Genomic DNA, 10,801 nt, shown 5'->3' with positions numbered 1-10,801 from the left:
ATTAAGAACATCATTGGGGCGAGCAGGTTGTGTGGTGATTAAGACGCTGGACTCCTACATGGTCCACTTGACCGTGGTTCAAGTCCTGGACCCGGTGGCTTGCTCTCTTTCTCTCTCTCTCCCTCTCTCTCATCTCTTTCTGATGAGTACACATGCTCTGTAGTAAATTTTAAAATAATGATAAATAAAACTAAATACATAATTTTAAAAAGTTGTTGGAGCCATCCACCCCATGGCTGGTGCATGGTGGCAAAACCCAGAGGACCCATGGTCTTGGGACAGGATTCAGGGCAATACCAGAAAGAGGTGGCAGAAGGATCAAAGTCTGACAACAGATGGATCCACAGTCCAGCAAGGCAGGACAGATACAGGTGCCCGGACGAGCAAAGTCTGGAGCCTAGGGGCCAGCGAGTGGAGCTGTGGTTAAGGCAGCTGGATCTCACATGACAGACTGCCCTGTTGGAGTCCCAGGCCCAGCAGCTTGGAGAACATGCTGGGAGTGTGCATGTGCATGTCCAAACTCCTGAAAGGAGAGTGGAGGAGAAGGGGCCAGCACGGCAGGTTCCTGCCCTCTGTGGGTGCTTTCTCACTTTTTCTCTCTATCTCTCTCCAACAAGCGCACAAGCCCTAAAGTAAGTTTTAAAAAATCTAGAGCCTAAGGAAGATGATCTAGATCTTCTACATCATATAGTCAAAATCAGGTGAAATATTGTAACTTCGAAGAGATCGGAAACAACAGAATCCTCGCCTGCTGTGGGTGTGAAAGGACCCTGCGCTTCTCAGCTCACCAGTCACTTAGACTTCCTGTTACTGTAAACTTTCAACGCCATTGTGCTTCCAGAGCGACCTGATCCAGCCCGTACGCAGTGATGAAATGATGAGGTTTCGGTGGGATCTTTGGCACACTTTCCCAGAGAGCAGATGGAGCAGACTGGAGGCCCCGGAACCACAGCCTCGTCAGAAACCAGCCACTTCTAGATGGTAGGGTTTCTCAAAGACACGCCGGTTTGGGGGTGATTCAGAAGATGCATTTCAAAGTCTTTAACCTCAACTTGGAAAACACATCTGATCTCAAAGACAAAGGAGCCCGCACACTGGGTACCAACTACAGGGTGTGGAAATCCCACTAAACGCCATGGAGCTGGCTAGATGTGCGGTTGCTGTTCTGTCTACAGGGGAGCAGCACAGTGGCTTAGGAGCAGAGCAAGCCTTGTGAGCCGCACTTCATTGTCCCGGGCGTGTTGCAAGCTGGGCTCAGAGACGCATTTAATCCCACAGAAATGATCAGAACGAAGATTCACTAGAACGCAAATTCCACAAGATTTCTGCCTTTTTCCTTACGAGTTTAGCCTCACCACCTGGGCCATAATAAAAGGCTCAAATATTAGAGAAAGAAGGGAAAGGAACGGAGGGAAGGAACAAAAAGTGGGACAGGAAGAGAAGGTGGGAGGAAATGACCCTTTAACCCAAGACTCTAAATAAAGAGAAGAACACAAATCCCAGGGGTTGCGGGGAGGGAGGGCCTCCTGCTCGTAACCCACATGACCCTTGGCTGTGCAGGAAGAGGAAGCCATGTCGCCGACCCTGGGGCAGAGTCGGAACAATGGTGCAGCCTCGGTGACAACTGGGTGTCTCCTGGTGCCTTTCAGCCCAATGCCTCCCCCGCGTCTGGACCCAAGATAGAGGCCTCGGGAGAAAGTCCCATAGTCTACCCTCTTTATAACAGTTCCAGCCAGGATGACGGGGGCCACTCTTGTCCCATAATTCTGACCTCACCTTCATTTTACTCAACCTAAAGATGCTAATGTTTGGGGCCAGTTCATGGCGCAGTGGTTAGGGTGGCTGGACCCCACATGACCACCTGCGCAGTTTGAGCCCCGAGCTCAGTGGCTTGAAAAACATGTGGGCGTGTGTGCACGCATGCCCAAGACCCCTAGAGAAGGGAGGGGAAGGGATTATGGTGTGGCCATTGCCCCAGGAGCGCGTTCACTTTCCCTCTGTCTTTCTCTGGCACGCACACACGGCCTTACAGCAAACTGAGGAGGAAACAAACACACACAGCACACAAATGTTTGGTATCGGGAGTAACCCAGTAGTAATTATTGTTCTATCAGGAAATTTCACAGAATTCTTGGCAGCAAATGCTGGCAGGTAACTGCATTTTTTCCCACTGCTTCAGCAAATGCCATCGGGTAGTATTAACCTCATTGCGGCCAAGCTGTGTGTTTCTGACGTAATCAGGCAGGGTTTCCACATCTCTGGATTTGAGCGGGGCTGTGTGAGGACGCCCTCTGGAAGTGCCGATGGCTGTGTTAGCACTAACGACCGTGGGAAGACAGAATTCCTCCGCTAACGCCGTTCCCGAGGCCCTTGCATTCTCTCCAAGCCTAGCCTAAAAGCCGCGTATTGGCAGCCCCTGGGCACCTGGAGGGCTGAGGCAGAACGGCTGGGCCACAGACTGGTGAGCCTGTGGGCGCCCGGAGGGCCGTGGCAGAAAGGCCTCAAGCTCGAGGCTGGTAGGGACAACAAAGCAAGACCCTACCTGGAAAAAAGAAGGAAAAAGGCACAGATCCAAGACACTCAGAGAACCGTGGAATAGGACACACACTAAGGGAGGAACACCCGTCGGCACATTCTATTTGAACCACTTGGATGAAAAAGTTAAAGAAATACCCTTGGAGGTACCCAGACACGTTGCCGTAAGAGAAAAGATAGGAACCATCAGGAGACTTCTTACTTGAAATTGTGCAAACTGCACCCAGTGGGGCAGGCCTAGGGCCGCGGCTGAGTGATGCTGTGTCCCGGGGCCACTTCAGGTCGGCCCCATACGGCACATTTCAGACTCCATAGAAAATAGATGCGGAATGGCGTTTTATGACACCTTCATGTTTAGGGTTTTATTTTGGTAGGTTTTCAAAAAAAAAAAGGTGATAAAATACAGATAAGAATCTCTCTTTCTTCTTCTTTTTTTTTTTTTATATTTTTGCTATAGGTCTAGCACACTTGTTGAAGAGGAGAGAGACAGAGGCAGAGAGAAGGAAAGTGAGAAGTCACCCCCCACTAAGGGGTATAGCCACACCACAATCCCTCCTCCTCCACTCTCCTCCTGGGGTTTTGGGCACACACACACACACACACACACACACACACACACATACACACACCAGTGTGATTTTCAACCACCGGGTCCAGGACTCAAACCACAGTCAGCCATGTGGATGTCTGGCTGCCTTAACCACCTCACCACCTGCAGCCCCGAGATCTGTTTTTCAGGTCTTGCACCCAGACACTACATGGAGCCACTCTGCATCGAGAAACAGTGAAGGCAGTGGCCAAGAACGGGTCCTCGGGACGTGGGTCCACCTCTCAGCCGCTGTTTGACTTGGGGCCTGTTCCTTTGCCCAGATTTGTTCCTGTACCCTCGGAACGTCGTTAGGAGGATTCAGTGTAACGTTGTGGCAGCCAGACGATGGGACAGCAAGAACGTGTGACACCCCGCTAGGTTGCCGGCATGGGAGAGTTCTGGGTTCAAGCTCCAGAGACCTCCCTTAAACGCTGGGCACGCATGTGCCCCTGACCCAGGGCTGGCTGAGGCTGGGGGTGGATTGTGAGGTCAAGACCCTGTTGGAGTGCTGTCTTTCTCTCTCTCTCTCTTTCTTTCTGTCTTGCCCCTGGAGGAAATAAATAAAATTTTATTTTAAAAAGTACAAAAACACTGCCTGGTACACTATGATACCCAGTGAGTTTTTGTTGCCATTAGTTTATTGCATTATCTGAGCAGGGTCATTTTCACCTACACCAGGGGGCTTTCAACTGACTGCCCCTGTTCGTGAGCCTTGTTCTTCCGGCTTCTCCAGAGCTCAAGCTACATTCTTCCTGACCTCTCCTGGCCTGTGGCTCCAGCTCCTTTCTGAGGTCTGAGAGCCCAGAGCCAGGCCGAGCTTGGGAGCCACGGCAGCTCCACGCGGTCCGGAATGTCATGTGCTTTCCTGTGCAGCAGCCAGGAGGGCCCGTCTGCCAGGCCAGCGTGTGTTCCCGTAGCCTTCCCCTTGCATGAGGCTGAGGGCTGGGCACGGGGTCAGGGTGGTGTGGAGTGAACGTCTCAGGCCAGCAGATGCTCTCGGAGTTTACAGAGACGGTCTCAGAGCTGGGCGGTTCATAGCCGTCACTGCCACGCAGACCTGACGCAGGGTGCCGGCCTCACTAGACCAGGGCTTAGCAAACACTCTGTAAAGGACTCGTAAATACTTTGGGCTTCCTTAGCTACTCACACTTTTTCTTCTAGTTCATAATTATGTATTTAAAAAAATCATTAACCTACGGTCTACACGGAAAGTGACGACTGAAATTGACCTGCAGGCCGTCGCCTGCTGGCCTTGTGAAAGCGCTCCAACTTCTGCATTAGGCAGTGGGAAGAAGGGAGGATCCACACTTACGTTGTCTTCTCTTTGCTAGAATTTCATTAAAAATCAATCTTGTTTCCAGCTCAGCAAACAGGACTCTTTCAGAGATTGGAGGAGAAGACATGTCACTGAAATCTATTTTGAGATGCATTGTGTACATTTACACACACACACGTGCACATGCACACGCATACACATACACACACACACACACACACACACACACACACACACACACACACAAGCTCTGTATTCTAAGTAATTGAAGTCAATAAAAATGCCCGAACTTCAGGAGCTTGTCTCCATGGGAACTTACATGAAAACAAAACGTGTACCCCAGGCGATCACTGGGCTTTCTGGACCATTTTAGGAGTTGACTTTGGAGGCGTTTTGTTCCCATTACGCCTGCCCAGCCACCCCTCCTCCCCTCTGCACAGCCCGCATGCTCCCCATCGCCTCCTGCCTGAGAGCCTCCCGTCCCCCTCGCCGGCCTCCGCAGGCTGCCCACTGGTGGGCCTCGGAGATGACGCTGGACATCTGGTTTCCATCTCCCGGCCCGTGTCACTGCAGCCCGGCCGACCCAGATTTCCCGTCCATAAATCTTTACTCATCTGGAACGCGCTCCGGACGCTTCAGGGACTTTCCCTCAGCAGACCTCCTTTTTTAGAAGAACTGCTTCTCTGTCATGTTGTTTCGAGCTGGGCTGCCATCTTCTAAGTTGATCATCTCCTCAATTTTTATTTTTGAAAGGTAGACAAAAGAGGGATAAGGCATTTAAATAAATTGTGTCAAATTTATAGTTGGGTAAAACGTAGAGTTCATTACAATAAAATCTGGGAGAAAGGTGAGAGTAAATTATAGTGCAGAAAGAAGATAATCAGTATTTTCTTACTTTTTTTCTTTTTTTGTTTGTAAGTTAGAAGGAGGTGTATGCACTCACCAGAATGAGACAGAGAGATAGAGAGGGAGAGAGAAAAACCAAGCCCAGTGGGGTGTACTTGCAGCACCTCCCTTCTCCTCCACTACTCCACCCTGTCTGGATTTGGGGCACACACACACGCATGCCTGGTACAGACTGGCCACGTGGGGCCAAACCACAAACTGGCCACGTGGGATCCGGCTTCCTTAACCATTAGGCCACAGGACTGGTCCCACATTCGACATTTTAAATGCGCTTTTCAGAAGCAGAAGCAGTTAACACATAATCATAGCTGTGCAGGTCATGCTTGGCCCAGTAACTCATGGAATTCTCACAGCAGTTCCACAAAACCTATCTATTCTATGGACGAAGAAAGGTAAGCACCTTGCCCAAAGGCTACTAAGTGACAATCCTGCAAAAAAGAACCCAGTCCGGCACTGGAGTCTGTGCTCGGGAACACCTGATTTGATTGTTCTTTAAACTGTAAAATCACCCCCATTCCACAAATAGGAACTCTGAGGCACAAACAGTTACGTAAACAATATTGTCATAGCAACATGCAGATTCCTCTGACATCTTGGCTTTAGCACTCCCCGTGTGTATCAGTGGGTCTGGGGAGAACTCCTGAGAGTGTGTGTGTTCGGTTTTTGCTATAAGGTGTATGTGCTTGCCAGAGAGCGAGAGAGAGAAGGAGCATGAGAAATCACTGCCCCCGCGGGGAATGGTCAAGTCATAATGCCCTCTCCTCCTTTCTCCTCTCAGGATCTTGGGCACGCACACACACACGCCCAGCGTGAGTTTTAAGCCACCGGGTCCGGGACGAGAACCGCAGTCAACTACGTGGGAGTCCAGCAACAGCCATTACGCTAACTGCTGGTTCCCTGATCCTATTTTTCTTATGACCATAATGCCAATGATTTCAGAAGAATTGGAATAAGGAAATAAAAATGTAAATTACGGTAAAGGGCACAGAGTCCTCTTCTAGCTCTTGAGCCATATTACTGGGGAATAATTCAATGGCCATTGTTGTGGTTTATCAGATGCTAAGCACAGTGACAGTGCTGGGAGAATCAGATGTGTTCGATAGTTCTCTCTCTACAAACAGTGAGTACTGTAGCAGACAGGATGACTGGAATGAGAGTCTTGACAGTGGTAGAACTGTGTAGGAATGTAGATTCTCTATAGATTCTGTCTCCATCATTTTTCAAAGGATGTGTAGGGGAGCAGGCTGGGATGGGGACTAGGTTATGCTGCAGTAACCTACAATTCCACAATCCCAGGAGCTTCATGTAAGTTTTCATTCACATTACCTGCCTTCTACGGGACAGCTGGGGCACCACTCCACACAGTCACTCAAGGATCCAGGTGTGGACGCCTCCACAGTTTTGCAGCTACACCATCAAGAGTACGGGGCCTTCATGTTCACCATACAGAGGCTGAAGAAAGGAACACAGCTCTCCACGATCTCAACAGAAAAGAGCACTCCTCCTTTTTTGCTGGCCAGAATCAATTGCCCGAACCCACTACCTGAAGGCTGGATGGCCTAGGGGTGGGAGCTGGTGAATCCCACTGTGGGGTCATAGCAAGAAAACAAAGGAACAGAAAAAAAGGACAATATCAAGACCACTCTTAGCCTCATCAACTCTTCACTCCCTACAGTGAAGGTAAGAGAAAATGGCATCTTTAGAACATCAACAAGAAATAGTAAAGAATAATTGGATGGCAATATTAATCCTAAAATACATTGTAGCTAAAATAGTTCATTATTAAGAACTTACTAAATTCCATGTACTTTGTATTTCATAAGCATTATATGTTTTGGAATTTTTACCACAACTCTATGAAGTTAAGTAATTTGCCCAAGGATTCACAGATTATAAATTATCTATGTGGCATTAGAACACTACTTAATCAGACACTAAATTTGTGCCATTAGCCCACACAATGCTGCTAAAAATGATCTTGTGTGGGGCCAGCAGGTGACATGATGGTTAAGGCACTGGACTCCCACATGGCTGACCATGGTTCGAGTCCTGACCTAGTGGCTTGTTTTCTCACTTCCTCCCTTTCTTTTTCTCTCTGTCTCTCTCTGGTGAATGAATATGTACTATAGAAAAATCAAATAATGATAATAACAAATACAAGTTTTTCAAAATTTATCTTGTGCAGTGCAAAGGAAGTGGTGCACAAAGTTTTGTGCATTTTAAAAATATTATTGGGACTGGTATTTTTCCCGTTCTTCTGTCTGATGTATGCCACTTAAAGAATTGGCTGAATGGGGCTGGGAGTGATAGTTCTCAAGATCCCTTCATCCTGGGAAGGAAGACGGACAATTCCTGTTGGGAGACCACATATCTATGAGGCTGGTGCTTTGGAATATCTGGTAGCAAACATAGTGTCAGGATATTTCCCTCCTCTCCCTGCCTTTAACAAGGAACTGAAAGAGAATGCGAGCTCTGGTCCAAGATTACTGCCTAGAAACAGAAAACAGCAGTAGGACAAGTGTGTTATTTGTAAAGGGAAGTTTTTCCTCCCTACTTCCAGCAATATAATACCATTTCTAAAGCTAAAGTTGAGATAGAACAAGGAAAATAAGAGATCCTCATGACTGAATGAGGCGATCTGGGACGAGTCGGAGGAATTCGGGATGCTCATACCTTTGGGCTCCAGCCAAACCTGTTGTTTGTATTTGCGATTGCTCCTGCCTGGGATACTTCTTCGTCACCACCACCCTTCCCCCGTCCAGATGTTTTTAAGGCTGGCTGGCGTCTTCACTTCCTTCACTAATGTGCTCAAACGATTTTTCAGAAAAGCCTTCCCTCAGCACCATTTGTAACACACCCCACTCTCAATTCTACTCTGCTATTTTCTTTGCTTAATGCTTATCATCTTTTTTATTGGAAATTTTTTTCCTAAAGTCATTATTTACTTAGTTTTAAATTATTTTAAACATTCAGTCACTGTACATCATCACAGCTTGTAAAATAAATTTTCCCAGCAGACAGTCCTCCACTTCTGTCCCTGAAATGCCTCGCCTCTCTATTTTTCTCCTTTATTCCCTTCCTCTCACCCCCCACCACTACCTTCCTCCTCCCACACTGTCTCCAGTTTTCTCAACCATTCTCCATGTGTCTCTATCCTCTGATCTTTTAGTTTCCTCCATAGAGTATACGGGACATTCAGTATATGTTAAGTGGGGACATACAGTGTCTCTCTCTCATAGTCTGGCTTACTTTACTCAGTAGTAAATCTTCCACATTCATCCACTTTCTATGAAATGCCAGGGTCTTATGATTTCATTTTATGGCTGAGTAATTCTTTAGTGTATATATGCCACACTTTTCCCATCCATTCTTCTGTGCATGGACATTTGGGTTGTTTCTGTGTCCTAGTAATTGTGAATAATGTAGCGATTAACATGGATATGCAAATACTTTTCTGATTGTTTTCCTATCCTTTGAGTAGATATCTAGGAGTGGGATTTTTGGTAGTTCTATTTGTAGGTTTTTCTTTTAAGAGAGATTTGTAGATCTTTGAGGAACCTCTATATTACTCTCCACAGTGGCTATACTAATTTACATTCCCACTAACAGTGTAAGAGAGTTCCCTTTTCACAAAAGCCTCACTAGCACTTACCATCATTTAGTTTTTGAATCTTAACCACCATGACTAGGATAAGGTGTTATCTCATTGTGTTTTTGATTTACATCTCCCTTATAATAAGGAATGTTGAATATTTTTTTCATATGTGTTTTGGAGCTATTCATATGTCTTCCTTAGAAAGATGTCTGTTGAGCTCATTTTCCCATCTTTTAATAGGGTTGATAATTTTTTTCCTAAGTTGAGTCACATGAGTTCCCTTTCACCATATAATCTAATATACTATACATTTATTTTCTTTGTGCATTATTGAAAGTAGACTAAATTGACATCATAACAAATAGACTACTCAAGTATGTAATGGCTCAGCGTAATAAAACTTCTATTTTTTGTTCACCTAACATTTCTAGGCAGATGTTCAGATTGGCTGTTCAGCTCTCCTCCATACAGTTATTTAGGGATTCATACTCCTTCCACTCTGTGGCTCCATCATTCCTAAATTCAATAAGCAAAAGATAATAAGGTATAAAGAGATGGGCATGGGAATTTTCATTGTTCAGGCCTGGAAAGGGGACACCTCACCACTAGGTCATATGCTATACATAGCTATAAGGGATACTGAGAAATAGAATTTAGATATATGTTCAAAGTAGAAGAGACTGGATTTTTCTGAATAGTTTACAATCTCTCTCCAGTGCCCTTCCACTAAAATGTAAGCTACTTGGAAACATAGCATTGTCTGTTTTGTTCACAGTTATAGTCACAATGCCTAGAACCATGCCTGGAATTTAGTAGACAGTAAATTCATGCTAAATGAACACAGACATTGGATTTTAATATAGCCTGAGAAGGCTGGAGCTAACATCTAGGTACGTATTAGAGAACAAATTCACTAGGACTCATACCTCCGTTCATTTTTACCACACACACCTGCAAATCAGTAAATTAAGAAAATTAAAAGATTTAAAGGCCCCAAAATTGCCTATGCATTTAGTGAGATTGCTGAGTAAAAAATCATAATTATCCAACATTTCTGCACTTAAAATTCACCAATGCATTTCTCACAAATAAAAGAAAATGGAATTTAACAATATTTTAGGGAGTCAGGTCACTGGCAAACTCCCAAGCTTAACGAACAGTTTTGAAAATTTCCCATAAATCTCCCATATTGGTCTTACATACACCCGAGGAGTGACTCAGACTGGCGAGTAGACCATACGCCCACCGCATCACAAGAAAAGCTTTTGTTTTCCTCTTGTATGTCTGGCCCAGAAGGACACAAGAAGGAGGTCATTAAATCAGGCAGAAGTCGTGGCCACCAGATAGGTCTACCGAGGAGCTCAGTCGACATATAAGCAAGGTGTCCACAAAGAGACATGCATTCATTTTTCTGGCCAGAAGAAAACAATGTGTGATTGGGTCCCTTGACCAGTCCCTTGACCTTCCTGGTTTCCACCTTGTTTTGTCTTCACCAGGTCACACCAGATGTGATGTCACAGGTTGTAAGGTTATAGACCATGGCAAGACTGTGTCCAGGGAGAAATGGTTTTGACCAGAGATCGTGGACAGCAGCAGAAGCCCTGTGATAGTACTTCTGGGAGCATGTGCTCGTGGGTACGTGTGTGTGTGTGTGTGTGTGTGTGTGTGTGCATGTGCACTCGGGTGTACTAGGTAGCCAAGTAGTGGACTCTAGACTGGATTCAAAACTTTCTTAGCACTACTTGTTGAGACATTTCTCTTTCCTATTACCTGTACAGTCTATCTAATTAGGGAAAGTAGGGACTTAACTCAAACTGGGCAGCTGGGTCAATCAGTCTTTCTCCAGAAACTGGGTGAGGGGGTTTGTGGATCTACGTCCTTATCCTAGCAGTGAGTTTTC

General features: G+C 46.1%; 1 long non-coding RNA gene across 1 annotated transcript in view; it reads left to right on the top strand.

Annotated features, from left to right (window-relative positions):
* Positions 1-6,524: 6,524 nt before the first annotated feature.
* LOC102486322 (uncharacterized) overlaps positions 6,525-10,801 on the top strand; it is a 5,379-nt gene continuing 1,102 nt past the window's right edge. Inside the window, exons 1-2 of the long non-coding RNA XR_335063.2 lie at positions 6,525-6,986; positions 10,398-10,536. This is a non-coding gene — a long non-coding RNA (uncharacterized LOC102486322). The remainder of the gene's footprint in view (positions 6,987-10,397; positions 10,537-10,801) is intronic.

The sequence above is a fragment of the Tupaia chinensis genome, unplaced genomic scaffold (genome assembly GCF_000334495.1).
Source record: "Tupaia chinensis unplaced genomic scaffold, TupChi_1.0 Scaffold000332_1, whole genome shotgun sequence".
Taxonomy (NCBI): domain Eukaryota; kingdom Metazoa; phylum Chordata; class Mammalia; order Scandentia; family Tupaiidae; genus Tupaia; species Tupaia belangeri.
Note: the sequence above shows the minus strand (reverse complement) of the source record. Positions and strands in the feature narration are given on the sequence as shown.